The sequence below is a fragment of the Sorex araneus genome, chromosome 5, assembly GCF_027595985.1.
Source record: "Sorex araneus isolate mSorAra2 chromosome 5, mSorAra2.pri, whole genome shotgun sequence".
Taxonomy (NCBI): domain Eukaryota; kingdom Metazoa; phylum Chordata; class Mammalia; order Eulipotyphla; family Soricidae; genus Sorex; species Sorex araneus.
The window spans coordinates 194897762-194917124 of NC_073306.1; the positions used below are offsets into that span (position 1 = coordinate 194897762).

General features: G+C 38.9%; 1 pseudogene; it reads left to right on the plus strand.

The window, feature by feature from the left end:
• Positions 1 to 13544: 13544 nt before the first annotated feature.
• On the plus strand, positions 13545 to 14915 carry LOC101538933 (thioredoxin reductase-like selenoprotein T; annotated as a pseudogene).
• Positions 14916 to 19363: the final 4448 nt, after the last annotated feature.

The window sequence follows — 19363 nt, forward strand, 5'->3', positions numbered from 1 at the left end:
TCCAAATATTTTTCACCATTTATATCATGAGATGCTAATTTTAAATAATATCAAAAGACTTCATTGATAGGCCTCTATAAAAATTGTTCTCTGGAAATGACATTTTTTAACTATAAAATGGGAGGAAAATAAATTAAGAAAATGGACTCTTCTGGTGATCATGATAGATAATACATGAAAGTGCTTTGTGCACTCTAAACTACGATAGAAATCCATTTTGTTTACATCCAATATCCTTCTTCAGTTCAATAAATAATGTTTTTACAGCCCCACACTTTCCTCTCTATACTACCTTTCTATATTTGATTAATTTATATTTATTACTCACAAGACCTTTGGGTCTGCTGTGTTGCAACTGGAGGATGCTACTTTCAGAAATCTCATGATTTTACAAGGGTTTTAAGCAATCAAATTATTTTAAGAACCTAATTTCCTTTCCTAACTTCCACACATTACATTCCTGACAGAAATCTTCCTGAAACCATGTTCCCCATTTCTCCCCTTTTTTTGTCGTTCTTTTCCCATGTTGCGAAACAAACATTATCACATGGTTTCGTTGCTGGAAAATTATTCTTTTATAGACTATCTCCAGAATAGAAAAACAACAGAAATTTCAAATGCTGGTGTTGGTGGTGAAAATGAGAAAGGACTTTTACAGCTCAGGTAGTTTCATATTCTTACCTATAAACAAAATTAAATAAGGACCAAATGGAATTGTCAAGTAGTAAATTAGTTCAACTTATTTTTGATAGTAAAAATTAAAGTTAGAAATTTAATCTATTTATTCATCCAGTTAACTATAAAATACATAACTTACTTGTTAATATAAATATTTCTTCAGCTAAAAATAACATTTTTTAAAATTAGTGAGAATGGCACAATTCAGTGAGCATCATGTTTTTATCTAAAGTCACATTCATGTCTTACTTAACCAAACACTGAATTTTAATAACATTTCTGCCTTTGGTATGCATCTTTACACCAGATATTCATCAATGAAAATTTTCTCTCTATGTTCTTGATAGAATAAGAAGGGGCTGGAGAGATAAGGCACTTGCCTTGCATGCTGTCCGACCCAGATTCAGTCCCCTGACCACTGCCATGTGTGGTCCAAATTTCCCTCCAAAACTCCATATAAAGTCATGTAAACTGCACTGTTTTAATTTTTTTAAGAATTTTTAATTTGCACCACCTGGATTTGAGAGAGTAAAACATTTTATAAGAAAAAAATTAAATCTCTGTTTTGAATTATTCTTAAGTGATTGAAAAAGATGTCATAGATTGGAGGAAATTCAAAACTAATATATATCTGACAACAAATTGCTACCATTAATATATACATACTGTAGCACTGTCGTTCCATTGTTCATCAATTTGCTTGAGTGGGCACCAGTAACGTCTTCATTGTGAAACTTGTTGCTACTGTTTTTGGCATATCGAATATGCCACGGGTAGCTTGCCAGGCTCTACTGTGAGGGCGGGATACTCTTTGTAGCTTGCCAGGCTCTCTGAGAGGGATGGAGGAATCGAACCCAGGTCAGCTTCGTGCAAGACAAATGCTCTACCTGCTGTGCTATTGCTCCAGTCCTAAAGAAAGAAGTCAAAGAAATGCTAGCTAAAAAAAACAAATAAATAAACTTCTCGAATAAATTCTAGCTAGAAAAAAAAGCTACTCAAAGAAATACTAGCTAGAAACAAACAATCCACAGAAAACAAAAATACTTAACCATTTTTATTTTCTTTTTAGTACTATAAATCTTTATTTCTAAGGTTTACTATAATAACACAAAATGGTAACAGGAAAAAAATAATTGTTATAGGCTAACATATAGCCAATTCTAGATTTGACAGATTTGTATTTAGTTGAAGAATATAAGACTCCCTCGCTTATTTTAAATGCCAGCAAATCTTAAACACCACGGCGTTGTAGAAGAAATGCTAGCATAAAAGAAGTCCTCTCCTGGCTGGGAGCCTGTCCCTCTAGAAACAAGCATCCTAGACAGAATATTGCTATCTACATCCTGTGAAAGTGTTTAATTATATGGCACAAGCGACTTTGAATGTAAAGTTTCTAATTGATCATTCCAAATACAAATGATGTGAAGTAATGGGCATTCTCAACTCACTATCTGTGGAAGGCAACATAGTAGTTTTAAAGACAGTCCCATAGTTTTTTACAAAATCTATTTAATCATGTGTTCCATATGATTTAATCCATAGTGTTTAACTAAATGAGATGAAAACTTACATTAATGTAAAAATCTGCAAATAAATCCTTACAGAAGCTTTACTCTCCTAGTTGCTGAACATAGAGAAGCAAAGATGTCTTTCAATAGATGTTTTGTTGTGGTTTTGTTTTGGGGGGTTGGTCAGTTTGTTTGGTTTTTGGTTTTTTGTTTTTGTTTTTGTTTTTGTTTGTTTTTTGGGGGTTTTTTGGTCTTGTTCTATTTGTTTTGGTTTGTTTTGGTTTTTGCACGTCCAGAAACCAAACCCATGCTTCATGCATGCAAGACCAGTGCCTTACTACAGTGCTACATCTCTGTGTCTTTCAATAGGTAAATAAATAAGTAAAGTGTAAAATATCTATACAAAGGACTGCTTTTTAGTTATCAAGCCACAAAAGTGACAATATTTTGGGAAAAAATGACTGCATATTGTTAAATGAAAGAAGTCAATTTGAAGAAGCTATGTGCTCTAAGATTTCACACAGATTACATTCTGGAAAAAACAAAATAATAGAAACTATAAAAGATTGGTGATTTCCAAAGAATGGAGAAGGGAGAGCCAGTTTAGACAGGGTGAGACATTATTCATTTGAGGGAGATTTTTCGGGCTTAAATTATTTTACCGAAATTAATCTGTATGATATGAAAGGGTAGATACATTTGACAAAATCCATAGAATATTCAAAAGAACAAGCCATAGAGGCCAAAGTGATAAAGCAACAGATAGGGTGCTTGTCTTATGTGCAGCAAATCCAGATTCAATCCCTAGCACCATATATGATCCCCCAAACCTTGTCAGTAGTAATCCCTGAGCACAGAACCAGGAGTAAGTCCTGAGCACCACCAGTGTGGCCCAAAAACAAGCATAAAGAACAAACCCTAAAGTAAATGATGGGATTTAGTTCATTAAAATGTATCAATACTGTGTCATCAACTCTAACATATTCAAGATGAGAACAAAGGGATTAAAGAATTAATAATCCTATTATTCCTTCTGCTGTGGAGAAGAAATAGACACAAATGGGAATTTTGTACTAAATTGAAAACTATTTTATAAGTCTGTTAAGTTTATTTTTTTAATACCAGAAAAGGTGGGCTAGTATTTGAGGCCGGGGCAGTAGTACAGTGACAAGGGTGCTTGACCTACACACAGTCAACCCGGGTTCAATCCTCAGCACCCCAAGTGGCCCCCCGAGTCCTGCCAAGAGTGATCCCTGAGCTTCACTGAGTGTGGCCCTAAAACAAAGTATTAGTCTGTTTGCAAAATATCATTGGCTAGAATTGCCAAGAGAGAGGGAATATCACCCTCTAGTGGTTCAAAGACAGGAAAAAAACGAAAATGAAGGTAAAGACAGCAATTGCCCATATAGAGGAACGAAGTACTTCTAGGAACAAATTGAATCTCAAATTTGATAGTCATTAATGCCTCACAAGTGAGAGACCAAGAGTCCAATTTCTGGAACATAAAATAAAAACAAAACGGGGTCAGAGAGACAGTAAAGCGGGTAGGGCACTTGCCTTGCACGTGCTGGACCTGGGTTCTATCCCTGCATCCCATAGGGTCCCCCGAGCACTGCTAGGAGTAATTCCCGAGTGCAGAGGCAGGAATAAATAAGCCCAGAGCATCCCGGGGTGACCACCCCCCAAAAAATAACTTTTTTAAAAAAGTTTTTTAAAAGAATGAAAAGTAAAGACAAAAAAATAATAAATAATGAAAGGACAAGTCATTTGAGTTAGCCTTTTTAATGTAGAAATATAAGAAAAATTACACATAAGAATACTTCAACTCCCTAGCAATGGACTTTTACCTAGGTAGAAGGCCCCATGTGGGGCACCTGGGGAAAACCCTATGAAAGCCCCCTTGAACAAAGAAAGTGCGCATATATGCTGCCTGAGCCCATGTGCTGCTTGTGCCACCTGGCCCAGCACATGTGGCACCTGTGGCACCTGAGCACTCGTGGCCCCTGCATCTTCCCTCTTGAGATGTGGACTTTCATGTTTTCATATCTAATGCTGGGATGTGTGTAGGAGTCTCTCCACCTTGTTACTCTCACTTTCTCTCCATCCCTCCTGCTCCTAAAACCCTCCAACTAAAATATATTTTACTTAAAAAGAAAAAAAGAATACTTCAACAGGGCCAGAGAGAGAGTGCAGCATATAAGACACTGCCTTTCACGCAGCTAGTCCAGGTTTGAACCCTGACAAAGCGTATGGTCCCCTGAGTCTTGCCAGGAGGGATCCCTTAGTGCAGAACCCGGAGTAAGCCCGGAGCACAACCGGGTATACCCCAAGAGCCATAATTATTTATTATTATTATTATTAACAAGTTATTTATTTCTGTCTCATCTAGTCAATTATTAAATATGTTTAGGGCTCAAAGAACCTACTTTTTTATTACTCTGTCTTTCCATAGTTGAGAATAAATTCCAGAAGACATGGAAGAAAAATATTAGAAAATATTATAAGCAAGATCCCTTTTAGTGCTGATGATCAGAGTCTGTTCCCCATTTTCATTCCAAAAATATAGCCATCACCATATTGATAGATATGTTTGAATTCCATCTTATTCTAAGTGTCTCTTCCTGAATGTCAACATATAATACTCTGTATTTTTATTTTCATTCTATTTTCTAACTTTCTGACCTATGTGTCATTCATGAGTTCCTTCTACAATTGAATATAATCTTCAGTTAAGTTCATTATTATCTTGATTTTCTTTATTGATATTTTCAGTTCCCGAATCTCTTCTCTCTGGCTCTTTGAAATACGCCGCCCAGTATTTTTTTTAGCAATGCAAAATAGATTATACTGAAAGAAACTTTCAACAGGAAAGAGAATGAGAGAGAGAGAAAGAGAGAGAGAGAGAGAGAGAGAGAGAGAGAGAGAGAGAGAGAGAGATTCAAGAAAAATTTTTCTCCAAAGTGGAAAAAGCAGAGCACAGATTTTGGTTAACTTATAGATAATTTCTTCAAATTATCATGGCCCAGAGTTCTCTAAAACATATCGAAGTTGATCTAGGAGTTATCCCCGGGAAAGCCTCGCACTCTAGATAGTCCTTTCATGTTCTTATCACAATTTTAGACTCTCCTGGACTCTTTTCTCAGAGAGGGTCCGTTCTTCTGGGCTTTCCATCTCATCTCATAGAAGTAGGTTTTTCCTGCCCTTGACTGCTTCAGGGCTGGGCAATTTCTTTTTTTTTTAATTTATTTATTTTTTAATTAGTGAGTCACAGTGAGGGTACAGTTACAGATTCACACATTTCCGTGCTTGTTTTCGTGCTTGTTTTTCCCTCATGCAATGTCCGAGAGCCCATCCCTCCACCAGTGTCCATTCTCCACCACCCATGAACCCAGTATCCTTCCCACCCCCCAGTCCCATCCCCCCCACCCCACCCCGCCTCTGTGGCAGGGCATTCCAATTTGTTCTCCCTCTCTCCTTTTGGGTGTTGTGATTTGCAATAGGGGTATTGAGTGGTCATCCGGTTCCGTCTCTAGTCTACTTTCAGCACGCATCTCCCTTCCCACGCGGGATCTCCAATCACATTTTACTTGGTGTTCAGGGCTGGGCAATTTCTTAAAGTTTATTGTTTCCCAAAAGCTCAACATCAGGCCCCCCTCCCGCCCCCTAATCTATCAACCTGCAACATTTCCCTCTTAGGGATTTCACCCCCTAAATCTCCAATTTAAATCGTAAATACCACTTAAGCCTCTTTCAGCTGAGCAACAAGGTCCACCAGGCCAGAGATATTCCCAAAGGCTAGTCTCTCCCTTCTAGAATTTCATCCGTTCCTTCCTGGATGTTGGCTGCCTGAGTCAATATCCATTTTTTGTGTTTGTTTCGGCTTGGTTAGGATTTGTGTTTTGGGCCACACCTGGCAGGCTCGGGGCTTACTTATGGCTCTGCTCAAGGGTCACTCCTGGTAGAGTTTGGGGGACCACGTGCAGTACCAGGCATCAAATCTAGGTCGACCACATGTGAGGCAAGCACCTTACCTGCTGTACTATCTTCCCAGCCACCCCCTCACAGTTTTAAGTTGTTCGTATCTGTCACTCAGCTCTTTTGTTGTCTTCTGGAGAACAATTTAAAAGATTTAAGCTACCATTATTGAAACCCAAGATCTGAACCTGATCTTCGCTCCTTGCATATCAACCCATTCATGTACCTTTGGCAGGACAGAGGGGAAGGGCAGAAATCAACCATCAAAAGATGTAGAATGCAGAAGAAATTACTGCTGGCTGACCCTAATAGTTCTCTGAAGCTAAGAATGTGTTTGGTCAGCCCCCACTGTTCTCAACCAGGGGTTTAAGGCGTTAATTCTGATCAAGAAGAAACAATTCAAAAATTATATCACACCACTTTAGAAATGTGTTTTAAATTACTCATTAGAAATAAAACATCTGAAATCCTTAAAAATTAAACAAATTGTATTCCCCTTTTGTCCTCAATGAAGAAAAATTAACTACACGTTGACATGAAGAGAAGGGTTGGTATATATTTCAGTATGTGTATTCTGGACTCCAAACTATTAAGCTAGCTATTCTGTTTGAATAGGTATTTTTTCACCCACAGGGCATCCCCAGTTCAGCTCAGAGGACCAGGGACACCCCAAGCTGACAGTGTGATAGCCACACTCGGCAGTGCAGGTTGCTGGGCCTGCAAGTGCTGTTCTACGCAGAGGCCACCTGGACCACGGTCCATAGGGTCAAGGGGCCATGCAGTGCCAGGGACTGAACTCAAGGCCACCTGAGTTATCTCTCAGCCCTTGCATATGTGCCTGTAATTTTCATTGTAAAAGTAAAACATATTAGGGCCAGGGTTAAGACACTTGTCTTATACACCCCTGACCCAGGTTGGACCCAGACTGCATCCCCAGCACCACATGATCTCCAGAGCATCATGAGGGGTGGGCAGGAAGGTCCCTAAGCACCTCTAGATGTAGCCTAGGAAGCCCCCAAACACCGCAACATCCCAGACCCTGGCACTGACCTGCTGGCCTGGGCAGGAGGGGCCCCAGGTCTCCTCAGAAAATACTTGAAAAAATTAGTAAATAACTATTACACAAAGATTGAAAATATTATTTGAGAGTACTGATGTAGTTTATCAAAAGAGGAGGCATTCAACTAATCAATACCCAATTATTTTTACTTTATTTTTTAGTTTAATTTTTTTTCAGTTTTGACTTTTTTTAAAGCAGAAACAAAAAAAAATTGATGCAGAAAGTTATAAGAAAATGAGTGACTTAAGTTCTATCGGTCATGTTACTACCATTAACAATTTAAGAATTTTTCTATTCATTTCTTTCTATGCTTGTATAATTTTTCACAAAGTTGAATTTATGCTAATCTAGTATGTGCCGTTGTATCGCAGATCTTTTTTCATTTAATTATTACAAATATTCCCCATCATGTTTTCACCAAGGCTGGATTATATATTAAATTATATTCTACTGTAAGAATTAACCGCACGCTATGTGGCCAATTCCCTGATGTTCTTAAGAGATTTTTTTTTTTTGCATAATAAGATCATCTTTAATTATCTCTGTTTCTCCAGCAACATAAAAAAAATGAAGCTAGTTAAGTGAAATGAGTCAGAAAGATAGGGACAGACATAGAGGGACTGCACTCATTTGTGGAGTAGAGAATAAAATCACATGAGGCTGACACCCAAGGACAGTAGATACAAAGGCCAGGGGGATTGCCCCATAGCTGGAAGATTGCTTCATGAGCAGAGAGAAGACAGATGGAATAGAGAAGGGATCACTATGAAAGTGATGGCTGGAAGAACCAGTTGGGATGGGAGATGCATGCCGAAAGTAGATAATGGACCAAACATGATGACCTCTCAGTGTCTGTGTTGCAAGTTATAATGCCCAAAAGTAGAGAGAAAGTATGGGGAATATTGTCTGCCATGAAGGCAGGGAGAGGGTGGGAAAGGGAGGGTATACCCGGGATATTGGTGGTGGGGAATGTGCACTGGTGGAGGGATGGGTGTTTGATCATTGTGAGATTGTAACCCAAACATGAAATCTTGTAACTATCTCATGGTGATTCAATAAAATTTTAAAAATTTAAAAAGAAAATGAAGCTAGAATTTCTGTCACTTGTTCTCCTTCCATCTCAGAACTGTTATCAAACAGACCATTTGATGTTTTTTCTTCATTCCTCCCCATCACTGAGACTTGATATATAGCAGAGAAGTGCATTTGGTATGAAAAAAAGAAGATAATGGGAAGAGAAAGTTTTGGAAATAAAACTTCTCCTGTGGATGGGAAACCAGGTTAAGAGGCGGTGTGTAATTTTGTGCATCACAGTGATTCAAAAAAACATTTTTAATTTAAAAAAAAGTGGAGAGGGGCTGGAATGATAGCACAGCAGGTAGGACATTTGTCTTGCACGTGGCTGACCTGGGTTCGATTCCCAGCATCCCATATGGTCCCCTGAGCATGGCCAGGAGTAATTCCTGAGTGCAAAGCCAGGAGTAACCCCTGAGCATCATCGGGTGTGACCCAAAAAGAAAAAAAATTATTTTAAAAGATGGGGAGTTTCAGAAGTCTGAAAACCTGACTGGCTCAGAGACCCATAAGCACAGGAGACCTTCCACAGTGAGCCTCATCTAGCAGAAATCAAATGCAAATTATAACTTGCTGTGGAAATCGGGGACAACCAAGGGTAAGGTCCTACATTAAAGAAAAATATGTAAGTCTAGAGGGAAGGTTTTATTTTTCCCTCCTGTGAAATATAAAGCAATCAAGACACATAAACTCATTTCTAGAAGAGAGGCCGTTTTCTCTCTGAGTACCCTACACAGTGACCACACCCACGGCGCTGTGGTGGTAAGTGGCTGGAAAGGTTCCCTCTGATCTGAACGACTGTTTTGTCCGTACTTGTGGGCACTGTGTGTTTGCTGGGTAAGAAGAAGTTAAATAATGTACTGTCTCTCCATGAACTCTTAAACTTTGAGGGATGTAGATGTGGGATTACAGAGAGACAGAGCTCATATACTGTAATAACTGAAAGATGTGCTGCTCTATCACTGCTCAAATCAGACTTTATGTCAGCAAACTTCTACTTAACTACCAATCATTTACCCACCTCACACCCTGTCTGTCCAGCACACTGTAATTGTAGTCTGATTTGCTTCTCAAAAGACTGTCTCCCCAGGCTACCCAAAATGAGATTTCCCAGTGCAATCCTTAGAAATCCGCTTAGGGCAGCTTCCAAAGAGGGCCCAGCAAGTGCCTGGTGATTGATGTCACTTATACTGACAGTTGTGATCTAACATTCTCACATCTGATCAGGCCTCAGACTCTGACCATAGCAATAATGTGCACATTTTTTAATACCTCTAATAGTTTGGGGAACGTATTATAGCAGTGACTTTAATGCACAGTCACTGCGCCTCACCACCACCATGCCCAGGACCCTCTGCCAGTGTCCCCATGCTACTTCTAGTCTACCTCCCCTTCCTCCCCATCCACTCCCCTCTGTATATTTGTAATCCAAGGCTCCAAAGCCATGTGCCCATCACCATTTGACACTGTCCATTCCCTTATTCTGTTTCCCTATGTACTACAAGTGAGTGATATCTGGTATTTGTCCTCCTTCTGATTTATTGTGCTTAACATGATACCTTCCAGTAGCATCCAAGTTGCAGTGAGCTGGAAGAGTTCATCCTTTCTTATAGCAGCATAGTATTCCATTACGTGTGTGTATATATTTATATATATGTATATATGTGTGTACCACAACTTTTGTATCTATTCATCATTGGACATTTGGATTGTTTTCATATCCTGACTATTGTACTAAGTGCTGCAATGAAATAAAGGTACATATATCCTTAATTTTTTTTTGGCTTTTAAGCCACACCTGGTGATGCTCAGGGGTTACTCCTTGCTCTGCACTCAGGAATTACTCCTGGCAGTGCTTGATAACCATATGGGATGCCAATTATCAAACCTGTGTCAGCAGCATGCAAGATAAATGCTCTACCTGCTGCACTATCACTCCAACCCTACATATGTCTTTTTTCATTTGTGTCTTTGTGTTTATAGGTAGATGGCAAAAGGAGAATTGCTGGGTAATATGGAAACTCTATTCTTGCACTTTGGAGAAATCTCCACACTGTTTTCCATAGCGGTTTCCAGACAATATTTCCACCCACAATGAATTAAGTTCCTTCTAACTACATTCTTATCAACACTTGTTGTTTCTAATCTTTTTGATTTTCACTGGTGAGATGTTTTTCCATCTAAAATTATTCTAAACACTTTAAAGAAGTAGAATAGGAAAAACAGATGGGGGGTTGGAGCAATAGTACAGCGGGTGGGGCGTTTGCCTTGCATGCGGCCAACCCACGTTCGATCCCCAGCATCCCATATGGACCGCTGAGCATCACGAGGAGTAATTCCTGAGTGCAGAGCCAGGAGTAACTCCTGTGCATTGTCAGGTGTGACCCAAAAAGCCAAAAAATAAAAAGGGATGATAGAGTTGAGAGTACACAAATGGCAACCTCTAAATTAAATAGTCTTTTCTCAGATTACTCTATCTTTACTCTCAGTTTTTGTTAATAATCCCACCATATTCCATATCTCCAAAACTTAGAACCACCATCACTCTTCATGCTTTCCTCCTTTTCCCATTATGTGTAATCAGATGTCGGTTTTCTCTGTCTGCTTCAACTCCCATGTAAAATGGTAGTTATCAAATGAGAGATCTATTTGGAAAATATTTTGGAAATTCTCTAGAATATTATAGAATGCAATGAAAGCTAATGTTATAATTATCATTATTTATTATTATTGTTATGAGTATTTCCCTCTTCTCTAGTCTGTAAGTTCCAGAGATTTTGACTTTCCATTTCATTTTCAGAGAATATAGGAAAGATTTAGGGAAATAGAAAAAAACAATCACTGAATAATTAATTCTGTATTCTCAGAATTTAATGAAAATTTTATGGCTATGTTTTGAAATTTATAAAACAATATGCTAATAGTTATCCTTTCTCTTATGGGCTAGTGATGATATAATGACACATAACTTTTAAAATGCTTTGAAAAGTATAATGAAACATATTAACATACTGTTATTTCTGTCTCTCTAACCTAAAAAGAAAAAATAAGCAAACTAAACTCATAAAAATCAAGAAGAAACTATTGATAGTGATGAGAGATTTAATAAATGCCTACTCAAAGAAAGATTCTATATAATATGCCATTTGCTTGCCACAAAAATTACACTTTGCTTCACTAGAGTACGATACTGTAGGAAAGGAAAATATAATTGTATCTATCCCTGTTTTTCAATAAAATTGTTGTAGTGATATGCTGAAGTCTAAGTTAAGAGAAAGAAACATTGTTCAATCTCTATAGTACTTTTACAGGGATGATTCCTGTCTTGCATGACTGGGTACCCCCGCTCCATAACACCAAAAAGGGAATTTTTACCAGTAATTTTGGGATTCAACTGTGAATTTTACCTACACAATAATTACTATGAAGACCTAACGGTGATTTTTCTGTTCCTATCAACTTTCTTTATATTCATTAATTGTATCTGTGTGTAAGAAAAAGTTATCTTCTATCTCCCCCCAAGTGAACCTTATTTGATTTGTCATCAAGAGCAATTACTCTTCTATTTATGAATAAAATGTCCTGACTTCCTGACAAATTTATCATGGCAATCGAATAAGAAAGAACACTTACATGGTAATCAGTGCATTATGTGCATTATGCTCCTCCGTAGGGTATTCCAATGTCTGAGTCATTCAAATGGCATTTAGTACATCATACTCAAACAAAATTGCTCATCAATGTTAACTTTACTCTTAAGCAACGACACCAAATAGATTGATTTCCTATGGCCTTCTCCACCAGGTGCACAGCACTGTGCAATATAACATGAGAGATAACCAGCAAATGTCTTGAGTAAGCAGATTATTACATAGATGATTAATGCTAAGGAGGAACACTACAAATATTAAGATCCCTGAATCAGAATTGGTTTGAATATTTTTCTTATGTTCAGGATAATCTCCCCTATTTCCCTTTGTGTCATTTGCTTCTCAACACTTTAATTTCAGTACCAATATATCTCTGATTCATTCAGTACCTTTTTCAAAATTCATCAGATTTTCATATCTTCAGACCTTTGAGAAAATACCCCTAATTTTTAAAACAAGCTAAAAATGGAACTGGGTCCTTTCAAATGAAGAATTGGAGTTGGTGGGCAATAAATGTATGTAAGAGAAAGCTTGATCTAAAAAGATAAGCTTCTGCAAGATACTTTTTGCCCTATCAAATTAAGAAAAAGTATTTTACAACAGTGCTTCGCATCTCTAACGTGTGCTCAAATATCCAGAGGGTATTGTTAAATCTTGGATACTGACTCAGTAGGACAGAGAAAAACAGAGATTCTGCATTTCTCATGATCTCCAAGTACTGCCAATGACGCTGAAACCTGAGGATTATACTTTGAAGACTCAGACCACCTGCAACCACAATGATAAGTACTGGTAAAAGTTGTATGCTATATGTAGCTGATTTTGTTGGAAATCAGTATAGAGTTTTTGCAAATTAGTTTGGCCTTATAATTCAAAGTGGCACTTCCCAGTTTTCACTGCATATTTAACAGTTCCAGCAAGGAGCCAGTAGAGTTAGTATAGAGGGAAGTCATGTGCCTTGCATGTGGTCAACTCCAGTTGGATCCCCAGCATCATAAATACTCCCTCGAGAATCCCCAGGAGTGATCCCTAATCATGGAGCCACATGTAACCTTAAGCACACCAGGTGTGACTAAAATTCAACTACAAAAAGTTCCTGGCAAGCAGAACAAAGTTAGTTTAAAAGTTACTTTAAATAAGTTTAAGAACTCTAGTTTTAAACTACTTAGAATCTGTGGTTGTGGAATGCTCTTAATAAAGAATAATGGACAGTTGGATAGATTGAATTATCATATGGATAATGAAATAGAGCATGTTAAAATAAAACAGGAAAAATGTATGATGCTTGTTTAGTTTTATTGAATTATGAGTGACATATCCAGAGTATATATATAACGTACTTATGTACATCCATATAAAAATTTTAAATTTTACATTATGGTGATTTCATATGTGTATACATTGCAAATAAGTTTCCCCGTCTCACACATTTATTAAAACATCCATCATCTCACACATATATCATTTTATAGCAAGAAAAATAGATTCTGCTCTCTTAGAAAACCTCAATTAGCTGGGCGGACGGCGCCTGCGCGGTGGGGCGCTGCGGACAGCGCCTGCGCGGCTTCGCAGGCGGCGTTGGTGGCGGCGGCGGCGACCATGCGGCGGCTGGTGCTCTTACTGGTGGCAGCGGCGGCGGCCGTGGTCCGCAGCGACGCCTCCACCAACCTGGGTGGCATCTCGACCAGGCGCTTAAAGATGCAGTACGCCACGGGGCCGCTGCTCAAGTTCCAGATCTGTGTTTCCTGAGGTTATAGGCGGGTGTTTGAAGACTACATGCGGGTTATCAGCCAGCGGTACCCAGACATCCGCATTGAAGGAGAGAATTACCTCCCTCGACCAATATATCGACAGATAGCATCTTTCCTGTCAGTCTTCAAATTAGTAGTAATAGGCTTAATAATTGTGGGCAAGGATCCTTTTGCTTTCTTTGGCATGCAAGCTCCTAGCGTCTGGCAGTGGGGCCAAGAAAATAAGGTCTGTGCATGTATGATGGTTTTCTAATTGAGCAAGCAACATGATTGAGAACCAGTGCATGTCAACTGGTGCATTTGAGATCACTTTAAATGATGTACCTGTCTGGTCTAAGCTGGAATCTGGTCACCTTCCGTCAGTGCAACAGCTTGTTCAAATTCTTGATAATGAAATGAAGCTTAACGTGCATATGGATTCAATCCCACGTCACCGGTCATAGCCCCACCTCTCAGCACTGGAAACTCTTTTACATTAAGGGATTCTCCAAGAGCAGCGCGGCTGCCCTCATGAAGGCCTGCGCTGAAGACAGCAGCTGTTGGTGCAGGCTGGATCTTCCTGGAAGGCTCATTGTACCTCTTGGGAAACCTCAATGCAAGACAGTTGTTCAGTGCTGGCACATTTTGGAATTCTGCACATTCGAGGAGTGCAATAATACTGTATAGCTTTTTTTTCTCCCTTTCCCAAATCCACTCAGTTAATAGTTTTTTTTTTTTAAATGTGACATTACTACTTGTACCTTTTCTTTCTTAGTCATATTTGACAAAGTCGGATATTTAGTTGCAATTAATTTCACTTCAAAAGATGCCTGTTTAAATCTGTTGTAATTTTATATGAATTTTCCTTTTTATAGTTTAAAATCAGTCCTTTGAGGAGTATAGTTGAAGTTCCCAAATACTTTATAAGAGTCTATCAGACATCTCTGATTTGGCCATGTCCAGATTATGGTCTCCAGAAATACCATATAGATTGTGAGCAGTGCATTATACAAGATTATGGGGGAAATCCTATATCCAGAGTACTCTACCCATTTTTGTGTATGTGTGTGTATGCATGTACGATTACCAAGAACTACTAAAAGACCAACTGCTTTTTCAGTCCTGTTGTGTAGTTAGTGTCTTGCCTTGACCAATCTAATGAGTTGATTAACTGGGTCTTTATAACTTAACCCAATGCAAAACTAAGCAAATATTAGTTAAATAAAATGTTTGAATTTATCTCCCAGTGTACCTGTTAACATAAAAAAAAAAAGAAAACCTCAATTACATAATAGTGTTACAAACTATAGTTACCATGATATATATTTGATCCCAGACTGTAGGATAACATAGCCTCAGATAGTTTAGGTTTATTGGGTTACTCCCATTACAGTGCTCCCACTCCTCTTTGTTTATTTGTAGCTTCTTTCTTAGTGTTCTGTTGACTTGTAAATATTGTTTTTCTCTTCTCCTTGAGTCCTTTGCATAGTTTATTCAGAGCAATGTCCTTTTTGTATGGACACAGGAAGACTTAGAAAATGCTATGCTTTTGTAACCTGGGAGTCATTTGACTCTACATGGTATTTTCCTCCTGGGCATCTATCTGTTCTCTTGACCTAAGCCTCAGCTGCCCTTACTTCCTAGCACTCCCAAAAGCAGGGTCCCAACTAGGGACGAGACAGACCCAGGACAAGCGGTGAGTTATGTGCTACCCTGGGATCGAGATGGGCCTGGCAAAGTGCCTAATGTTTAACTATATTAAGAGCTTGATCATGGACAAATGTTGTCATGATCCAAACAGTGATAACTAGATTTGGACCCTGCTAGGGTTAGGAATGATTAATCTGGCCTGAGTGCTGTAGTCTGAGCCTGTGGCAAGATGTTGCCAGGAGAGCTGCTTTGCAAGCCTCAATGTATCTCTTGCTATGTCCATACAAAAATAACTACTATTAAGATGTTAATGAGTGTTTGGAATAAGGAGAGGGAAAAAACCCTTAAGAGGTATTTTGCCTACTGGAAGGGCTTTGGAATGCCCCTAGGTTGTGTTCCCTTTGAACCTGACAGCCCTCAGGAAAGGCTTTCTTATGTTGATTTTGCTACCTGGCAGTGTGTAACCTAGGGGCAAGGGCGGGAGAGGAAAAAGGGAGGAGAAAGATAGCGAGAGAAGGCTGCAGCAGATCCAGAGAGAGAACGGAGCTGGGAGTGCGGGAGATGAGAAAGATGGAAGATTGAATAAAGGGTAACTAATCAGCAACCAGCTTGGTCCTCCTTCTTCCTTCGCCTGTCCTTAACCGCCGGCCGTCCCGATCCAGCCCACACATAGCGATTCCAGAGCACCGAACGCGGGCGGTGAGACAGAACCGCCTGGAGAGCCCGAGAGTGCACATGCTCCTTGGCGTGCCTTAGTTTTTTACACCAGACCTTATTCATCTTCTATCTTAAAGTTTGTACCCTTCACCAACCTCTGTGTTTCTCCGTCCTCCCAAGTCCTGACCACCACTCGTCTATTGTCTGTGTCAATGAATTGGAGGGTTTTTTCTCTAGGCTCCACATATAACTGATATCATGATGACCAGGGCTCACACACAGGTCTAACATGCTATGGTGCAGGGCTCACATGCTGGGGTGCAGGCTCACACACTGGGGTGCAGGACTCACATGCTGGGGTGCAGGCTCACACACTGGGATGCAGGGCTCACATGCTGGGGTACAGGTCTCACATGCTAGGGTGCAGGTCTCACATGCTGGGCTGCTGTGCACCTGAAATCACACACTTTTGTTGCAGAGTCAGAAATCCCTTGATTTCACTCAGCACACTGATGGTGCCCTCAGGGTGAGGCCTCGAAGGCAGGCCTTGCCAATCACTGAGCCAACCTTCAGGTGAATCTTGACCTCCCTCTGCTGGCCAGGCAATATCAGCAAAAGACTAACTCCGACACGGCGAAGTCCCAAGGGCAGTACCCTATACACACCCTATACATGTCTCTCAGTCATGCAATGAACAGTTTTGAAATGCTTGGTATGTGCTAGACACAATGTATGTGTTGCAAATCCAAAAGAAAAGATAAGCAATCTCTGTCCTTGAAAACCTATACTTTTCTCCAGTAAATGACCTAGTGATACACAACTCTTGAGCTGAAAATCAAAACTTTGTTCTGTCAAAAAAGGTGATCGGTACACATTCATGATGGGTTATAAAAATACGACAACTCATACTTTATGCCATCCGTACCCCAAGAGTGCCCCACACATTGAATTGGGTTTAAATTCAGAGGCAACCAACCTTAGAGGAAATATTTTTTACATATATTTACATACATACATATATATAAGCACACAAGGTTCAACCTTTAACATATTAGTGATCTCTCATAGAAGGGCCTAATGACCTCTGGGTAAAATACAACAATCTTCACACTCTTTCCTCTAAGGAAACTTTTTTGTAACATTTTGAGCAGTTTTTCCTAACAAACAATGCAAAATAAATTATTTCAGTTCTGCTTTGGCCAGGGGTTGGGTTTCAGGATGGAAACATCCGAAATAGAGTCACGGGAAGGTGTAATGGTGGTGTGATTGATGCTTGAATATTAAATGCAATCAAACATTGTGAAGTACTTTATAAAATAGAAAAGTTTTTTTCAATACATAAATAATTCTTTTAAATACCGTGTCTCCATAAAGGTCAGGGATAGTCTTCAATGATAACCTCTGGAAGATACTATAATATTTAAACTCTCAGACATCCCTAATCTATGGAAAGGGCAAAAAATAAGAACACTAGAAACTAAAGGAGTAAAGGGTCCCAAAAAACCAAGAAGTCTGAGTAAAAGTGAGATCAGTTGCCTAAAGAAAACTTAGGTGCATCCTTGATTCTTTTCTCATTTAGACATAATTTAAAGACTTTCATCTTTGCAAGACAATGAAATTTCACACAAAAATTCTAGCACTCTTTTTGCTAGTTTTGTTAATTAATTAGCTGCCTACATGATGTAATGAACAGACATGATATTTGAAGAATGACATCCCTGAAAAAGCATTCCCTAAAATTGTTATTTTATTCAGAAATGTCTACAGCAGATGGTTAGGATGAATTTTACTTAACTATCAACTAGCGAATCAATAAAATTTAAAATTCACATTTTTGCCCCAAGGATTTGGATACTTTTGAATTATGACAACATAAAAATTATAAAGAGATGAAAAAACACTGAGATGTGAAATGTTAGACTAACTTAAAACCTTTATCAAAACATTTTAATAATTTCTCAAGACACATTTTATAAATTCTTCAGTCTTGTGTTTTAAAGTCTCTGATAACTGCTCTACCCAACTTCAATGATCTCACTATGTATTTGCTTTGCAGTGTAAAAACCTAACTCATGCATTTCACATTGCAGTGTAAAAACCTAACTTCAAAATCTCACCATGAGTTTGCTTTGCAGTGTGAAAACCTAACTCAACCTAACTGTTGCTGCAAAGTAAAGCTTCCAAAGTGGCCCTACTGACCTCTGAAAGATGATGAAATGATGTGGGGGGATGGGGGAGGGAGGGTGGGAGCAGGGAGGAGTAACCCTGCTGCCACTGCCATTGGAGGTGTTGAATAAAAATAAGGAAGTAAGAGTAATTGAGTCATAAGGAGAAGAGAAGAAAAAATCATTTTTTTTTTGGCTTTTTGGGTCACACCCAGCGATGCACAGGAGTTACTCCTGGCTTTTGCATTCAGGAATCACTCCTGGCCATGCTCGGGGTACCATATGGGATGCTGGGAATCATACCCGGGTTGGCCGTGTGCAAGGCAAACGCCCTACCCACTGTGCTATATAGCTCCAGGCCCCGAAGAGAAGAAATTTTTGAAGAAATATTTGTGCATGTTTTATCTGTTATGTAACACAGTATTAACACTGCAGTGATGATATTATTTCCAAATAAACATGCAGATATGCATATGATAGCCAATCAGTGATAAAGTCCAGGACTGGGTCTTAGCAAGCAAGTGCTGGGAACTGAGTGTATCACAGAATCTCAGGAAGCTGCCTTCAAATAATACATTGCTGATATGCTATGCATTGCTGATATGATAAGCTGTGATGTCTTCCGGACTGCAAAACGTTTGACAGAAATTTGTACTCATGGGAAAGATAAGGATTTCTCTTATTTTCAAGCTCTAAAGAAAACTTTTTTAGACAACCAACATTGTTGAAACTTTTTAAAATAGCATCCAGACAAGATGACAATAGAATATGCCCTTTTAACATTTTGCTTATGATTGCTACATTAGAAAAAAATGGTTATTGGTAAAGAGCTTGTTCTACCAGCTTTATTGTTTTTAATTTTTCAATTTTATTTTCATAAAGTTGTTCACAATATTTGATTACATTCAATATTTCAACACCAGTCGAACCACCATTACACCTTCCCACCCCATTATTTCAAATTTTCCCTCCACTCAAGACTGCCCCACAGGCAGATGCTAATTAATTTATTTTGTATTGCTTGTTGTGAATAGTATAGGATGTCACATGGCTGTATGCTCTTTCTACCAGCATTGAGTAGGTAATACAAACGTACACATAAGCCAGTGTCTGGTGTAACAAAAACTTTTTGAGCAGTAATACAGTGTGAAGAAATGTTGAAATGGCTCAAAATATTCACGACTCATTATGTGAGTATATGGGAAAAATACAGCTA